This window comes from Sceloporus occidentalis, unplaced genomic scaffold (assembly GCF_023333645.1).
Source record: "Sceloporus occidentalis isolate IW3139 unplaced genomic scaffold, rSceOcc1.0.p SCAF_4, whole genome shotgun sequence".
NCBI classification, from domain to species: domain Eukaryota; kingdom Metazoa; phylum Chordata; class Lepidosauria; order Squamata; family Phrynosomatidae; genus Sceloporus; species Sceloporus occidentalis.
The window spans coordinates 191,667,794-191,674,927 of NW_028316984.1; positions in this window are offsets into that span (position 1 = coordinate 191,667,794).

Sequence of the window (7,134 nt, forward strand, 5' to 3'; positions counted from 1 at the left end):
ATAACTGGTCCTCATGTATCAATCAAGGGCAAGTTTGGAGGGCAAAAGTATGGATTTTGATATGATATGTGGAGAGCCGGCATGGTATAGTGGTTTGAGCATTGGACTAGAACTCTGGAGACCAGGGTTCGAAACCCCGCTCAGCCATGAAAACCGACTGGGTGACCTTGGGTGTGTCACACATTCTCAGCCTCGGAGGATGGCAATAGCAAACCTCCTCTGAAGGAACTTTCCAAGAAAACCCTGTGACAGGTTTGCCTTGGGGTCATCTTAAGACGAACATGGCATATAACAAAGGATATAAAGGGGGAAGCAAAGGAAAATGCTGCCAAAGAACATACAAAATTCTAGAAGGCATAACTGTTTGCACTCCAGCTATAGGCTAGATGGACAAGGAAGGACATGGCTGTTAAAACACAGTTGTACAATGTGTGCAGCATGCGACCAGACACAAACATGGCTAATAAAATGCACAAATGTCAAAAAGGATGAAAAGGCAAAGCAAAGAAAATGACAACTACATTAGGAGTGATTATAGCCTTTATAATGTGATAACTTTGCTGGATTTTAACCCAGAAAAGCTGAGAAACATACACAAATGTCTCATTCAGAACCTTCAGAGCTTGATTCCTCTTGCCAATCCTTTGAGGGGAAGTGCCAAAGAGCTGCCACAACTGCCAGTTTTCCATCCAGACATTCTAAAACAATGTGAAGTCGAAGGCTTTCACAGCCAGCAGCCATAGTTTTCTGTGGATTTGGGGGGCTGTGTGGCGGCATCCTGGAAGAATTTATTCCTGACATTTCGCCTGCAACTGTGGCTGGCGTCTTCAGAAGATGGTGGCCTGGAAGTGTGTGGAATATATGGGACCTAACATAAAATTCATTTATGTTTCAAATACACCTTACATGCATAGTCTGAAGGTAATTTTATACACAATATTTTTGATTAATTTTATGCATTCCTACATGACCCATCTCCTCCCACTCCCACTCCTTTGTCCTCAGCTTTCTTCCATTGCTGCAACCTGAGTTCAAAATACAAAAGGAGTTTGCACTCAATTAACTGAGCAGGGGAGGGAGAAGAGGGGGCAGCATCATGCCCTTCCCTGTAGATTCAGGAAAAAGCAAACGGTGCAAACTCTCCTAGCTTGTCTGTGTTCATTAACAATCATTGCCATCTTGACCGCACTCTGATTTTGCTCAGTGGCATGCATCCTGGTTTTCATCCATGAAATGTAGGAAGGTATATGAGTGCAAGCCAAAATTCTGAGATCAACAGTGCAATTACCAGTGACAGAAATGACCTTTTGGGAACGAATGTTTTTCCAGAATTACAGGTACATGAGCAATACTGTTTGCTAGCATTTTCCCTCTTACTCTCTCCCTTGTCCTGCTCAGAGAAACACAGCAGGACCAGGTTTCATAGATGCCTCTATGCTTTGCCAAATGAAATTGGCAGAGAGGGGAAAGGTTGTATCCAAAGCCATCAAGAATGAAGGTCAGAAACCACACTAGAGAAGCCAATAATCAGAAATAAAGGTTTTTAGGAGGTGAGCAATTGCAGCCAGATGAAACATAAAAGAACAGCCTCTGTGTTTGTAGCCATAAATGAACACAACTCAGAAATAGGATCAGCTCCTTGATGCCTTGCAGCCATCCAGTCTTCTTCCCTCCCTGATCTGAAGACAAGAGGCTGCATCTGCACTACAGAAATCATGCAGTTTGACACAGCTTTAATTGCCATGGACCAGTGCTGTGGAATCCTGGGATTTGTAGTTTGCTCTCTGGCAGAGAAGGCTAAATATTTCTCAAAACTACAAATCCCAGAATTCCATAGCATTGAGGCATGGCAGTTAAAGTGGTGTCACACTTCATTATTTCTGCAGTGTAGATGCTGCCCATGTCTTTGGATCAAGGAGGGGAGAAGAGTGGATGGTTAAGCAGTATCAAACTGCAGTATTTGTGCAGGGCAGATGCAGCCAAAGTCATGGTACAGAGTTCTTTGCTACCTAAGATGTGTTCGCATTTACATTCCAATTGTGCTGCTAAGGTTTGAGGCCAATAACAAAAATCACTGGCCAGGATACTGTTAATGTCTTATCCGCATAAGTTCCCTTATGGAAGCAGTTGATCATTTCTATCCAATGCAGAATATCCCCATTCTGTTCAAGGTCACAGAAGCCAAACAGTGTGCAAGTATCCTTATGCATGTGGATGCTCACCCTCAGCCAATGCATATCCATCTGTCCTTGCAGAAATTGGCACTTTTTGTTGCACATTGTTCAATGGCGTCCCTAGGGTTGGTGTCACCCATTGTGGTGGAGGGGTAGTGGGAGGCAAACAGACATGGCCTCCAGACAGCCATTTGGGGTCTGATGTGGCTGCTTGGCAAGTGAGAAAGGGACGCAACACCCATTCTCACTAGCCTAGCAGCTGTGCCAGTCCCACAGGGTTTACCAGCCAACTAGATGTACACCATCCTCTGGGGTGTCACTTAGGGTGGTCTGCACATCCACACACCCCTAGTGACACCACAGCATTGGTTGTATACTTGGTTTGCAATGCTGCCATTCAGTGTAAGGGTTGTGTAGTACAAAAATTGTGTAATTCACAAATGGAAATTTACCCTATGCCAGATAGATAGATAGATAGATAGATAGATAGATAGATAGATAGATAGATAGAATTTATGTGTTACTTCTCACTCCAGTAGAGCATCTCTGGTGGTGAACAACATTAAAAAAAATTAAATTGTCCTTCTTATTGTTGTGTGCCCTGAAGTCATTTCTGACTTATGACGACCCTAAGGAGAACTTTTCACAGGTTTCTGAGGTTATTATTATTATTATTATTATTATTATTATTATTATTATTAACCTTTATTTATGAAGCGCTGTAAATTTACACAGCACTGTACATGCAATATTTTTAGTTAGACGGTTCCCTGCCCTCGGGCTTACAATCTAAAAAGACATGACACAGAAGGAGAAGGGAGTGGCGGAGGGAAAGGGTAAGAGGTCCAGCAGTTCCTCTCTACCTCCGAGACCTGGACCAAGGCAGATGGACTGGAGGGAGGGCTTGGGTCCTTAATGGATGGTTAATCATTTTCCAGGGAAAATACATACTCTCAAGTAGGATAATACATATACAATACATAGCAATACAGGAAATGGTTTGATAAACAGGCACTAAAAGAACATCAGATGGTAAGCGACAATTATGCAATGCCTGGGAAGGCTTCTCTGAACAGGATGGTTTTCAACTCCGTTTTGAAGCTGGTTAAAGAAGTGATGGCTCTTGCTTGTGGGGGAAGAAGGTTCCAGGAGTGAGGGGCAGCAAGTGAAAAGGGGCGAATCCGGGATGGGACAGAGGAAATCCTGGGCTGGGACAGCAGACCTTGACTACCAGAACGGAGGGCCCTGGTGGGAAGGTAAGGAGAAAGAAGGTCTGATAAGTAAAGAGGGGCCAGTCCATGGAGGGCTTTAAATGTCGACAGCAGGAGCTTATACTGAATGTGGAAAGGGAGGGGGAGCCAGTGAAGGGATGCCAACACAGGAGAGATGTGGTCAGAGCGCTGGGCGGATGTGATAATGCGTGCAGCTGAATGCTGGACAGAGATTAAAGGACAGAGGTGAGAAAGAGGAAGCCCAGCCAGGAGGACGTTACAGTAATCAAGTCAGGAGTTGGGACTGTGTAACTTTCCCATGATCACTTACTGGGTTTTTGTCGTCATCATCATTATCATCATCATCATTGTTGTCATCATTATATTTATTTATATCCTGCTTTTCCCCCAAAGTTGAAACTCAAAGCAGCCTACAATTTAAACCTTTACAATTAAAAACATACACAAGTGTTTCATGGCTGGGCGGGGATTCAAACCCTGGTATCTAGAGTCCTAGTCAAGCCACTACATCATGCTGGCTCATTAAATACATCAATAAAAACTTCTAAAACAAACCAAAAATAACACTTTTTAAAACCAGAGAGTTGGAACAGGAGAGAAATTTCAAGAGCCAGCATCATCTTATCTAGTGGCTGGAAGCCCAGGAGAGTTGAAGCTGGCCTAACTTCCACTGACAGGGAGATGATGCTATATAGCATTGATTCCCAAGATTTGGTTCTCCAGATGTTTTGGACTTCAGGTCCCAGAATTCCTGACAGTTGGCTAAGCTCACTGGGGCTTCTGGGAGTTGAAGTCCAAAACACCTGGAAGACCAAAGTTTGGGAACCACTGCTATAGAGAAAGCCCAGTGACATGTACCCATCAACCTAACCTCCCCAGGTGTTGTGACATGCAATAATAGACCCTTCTCTGAGGATCTCAAATTTGAGGCATTCTCACAAGGGAGGAGGCCGTCTTTCAGACATCTTGGCTCCAAACTGTTCAGGGTTTTGTAGGTCAAAACCAGCACCTTGAATTAAGGTCTGAAGCAAACCAGAAGCCAATGCAGTTCTTCTAAGACCGGTTACATGATACAGTCTGGCTGCTACATTTTTATACTAGCCGCAGCTTCCGAACACTTCAAGGACAGCACAACAGAGATTAAAGTTTAATCCATCCTAGGATTTTCTGCAGTGCATTACGTACCTTAAATCATTACTTCCCCTTTTAGGCCTTGTGAAGGTATCATTTTAAAGGTGATTTACAAGTGTTTTCATAAAATATAATAAAGTGTAAAATTTCCATACAAAGTATTCCACTGTTTTTCTTTTATGGCCATGCTTTTAAGATGTCTCCTCAATATTTGGTTGGCATCCTCTTGGACAATTACAGTGGCATGAATAAGATTTAGCACCACTAGAGTTTATTTTTTGGTCATTGCAGAGGACAGAATTCTGTTTCCCCACACAACAAGCAAAATCTGTTCTTCCCCACCTCCACCCCACCCCAAAAAACCATCCTGTACACAGCATAGCCCCCTCAACACAGCCATTGAAATGCAGGGGATTTCTAGTTGGATCCAGCTATTTTCCTGTACCTGGACATGCTGCAAGTATCACACTCTGAGATTTGAGGAATGCAATGCAGAGCATTATCATCATCATCATCATCATCATCATCATGCTTTATTTATATAGCGCTGTAGATTTACACAGCGCTGTACATACAAACAATAAAACAGATAAAGTAAACCTGCCCATGGCATACAATCTAAGAAATAATAGCATAATACATATAAATAATACATAACAATACAGGAAAGGGTACAATAAAGTAAAGCAGGCAACAAATTAAAAATGTCAGGTAACAAATAATAGTCACACAATGCCTGGGAATGCTTTTCTGAACAGGATGGTCTTCAACTCAGTTTTAAAACTGGTTAATGAAGTGATGAGCCGTATTCGTGGCGGAAGTAGGTTCCAGGAGTGAGGAGCAGCAAGTGAAAAGGGACGAATCTGGGACGGGGCAGAGAAAATCCTAGGCTGGGACAGCAGACCTTGACTACTAGAATGGAAGGCATAAGTGGGAAGGTGAGGAGAAAGAAGCAGAACAGTTGGATTGCAAGGAGTTTCTGGTTCCTGATGACTCCCTCCACAAACCTGAAAAGCAGCTGAGGGCTCCCTATTCAGCAGTACTTGAGAGTCACTGAAGGGACATACCTGCCCTTTAAAGTCTAACAAAGTAACATGGAAAAACTTCATAGGAACTGTGGTCACATTCCCATTTACAAATAAATCACTTTGCAAACCGAATCAATGGATCGGTTTGGCAGCGGAGCGTGGTTCACACTACATTTACCCCAATCACATTTGCTTGCTGCAAAATAAAATAAAATAACCCACTTGTGGTTCACATGCATGAATGAATCCATTCAAAATGGGCCCGCTCCAACCAGCCAAAGGGCAAATTTAAATCAATTCCAATCCGCATCTAGTTCACACTTGTGTGGAATCGATTTATCTAAAAAGACACGGGCTAAAGATGCGAAAAAAATCAGCATCAAAAAGATGCATGTTAAATAGGTCTAGTGCATGCCCCCCTCTCCAAATTGCTTCAGCGATTCAGTTCAAGTGCAAACCAGTATCATTTAAACCAATTCAAACCAATTTGTGATCCTGTTTAAAAGGTAGTGGGAATGAGGCCTGTCTGTTAAATAGAAAACACTGGTGCATATCAAGCACCTTGTGTCCGGAGACAGTCACCTATATATCTCCTAGCAGCTTCAGGGAATCCTTGTTGTTTGCAAAGTTCAGTGTCTTTGAATGGACCCTGCTTTTGGTATTCTTGTGTATCCTGAAATTCTTGACACTCTGGACTGGCTGTCTTTAATAACTCCTTGTCTCATATCTACTGGCCTACTGGCTTTGGGTAATGACCTCAAGACTGGCTAAGTCCATGCCCCTGCACCTTTCTCCTTCTTCATTTTCTGTGCATGACCTAGACTGGAGTAACTTCCTGGTAACTTTGTCCATTAAAAATCATAGAGTTGAAGAGACCCCAAGGACCATCCAGTTCAACCTTCTGCCTTGCAATCCAAGCACTCCCAATGATGGCCATCCAGCCTCTGTTGAAAAATCTCCAAAGGAGATGCCATCATGCTCCGAGGCAGTATATTCCACTATCAAACAGCTCTTACCATCAGGAAAAATGCCTCTATGTTGTCTGCTTGTTGTGGTGAGCATAAAATAGAAAGGATGTCATCTGAAGGGATTTCTCAAGGACCTCCCGATACGGTTGCCAGTGGAAAGAATTTCACATCAAGAGCTTAGACTTGCTGTTGTTTTAAAATCAAACAATAAATAGCATACTTGGTGCAATTGGGATTTATGGTTAATGTATCATGCTTAACCTGTTCACCATTTGAACATCCTTGTAACAGCATCAGGGCCCACTTCCTATGACTACCCAAGAGGATGGCCTTAGGTCTCAGGTTTTGGTCCTTAAAATCTCAGGGCCTGGCACCCCTACCCCCAGAGCTCCATAAAGATGCCTATCACAGTGTGTCTAGTTCCAGGAAAATAGTTGGATGTATCCCATCTGATCCTCTTGTTCCATGCCAGGATGAAAATGGTCATGATGGGACTACTGCACTGCTTCAAATGTGGGTTTCGGGGAAGGTAGCAATGGAAGATACAGGTACAGAGTTGTAGCTGTGTGATACATGAACATTTACTGATACAGGCTCTTGG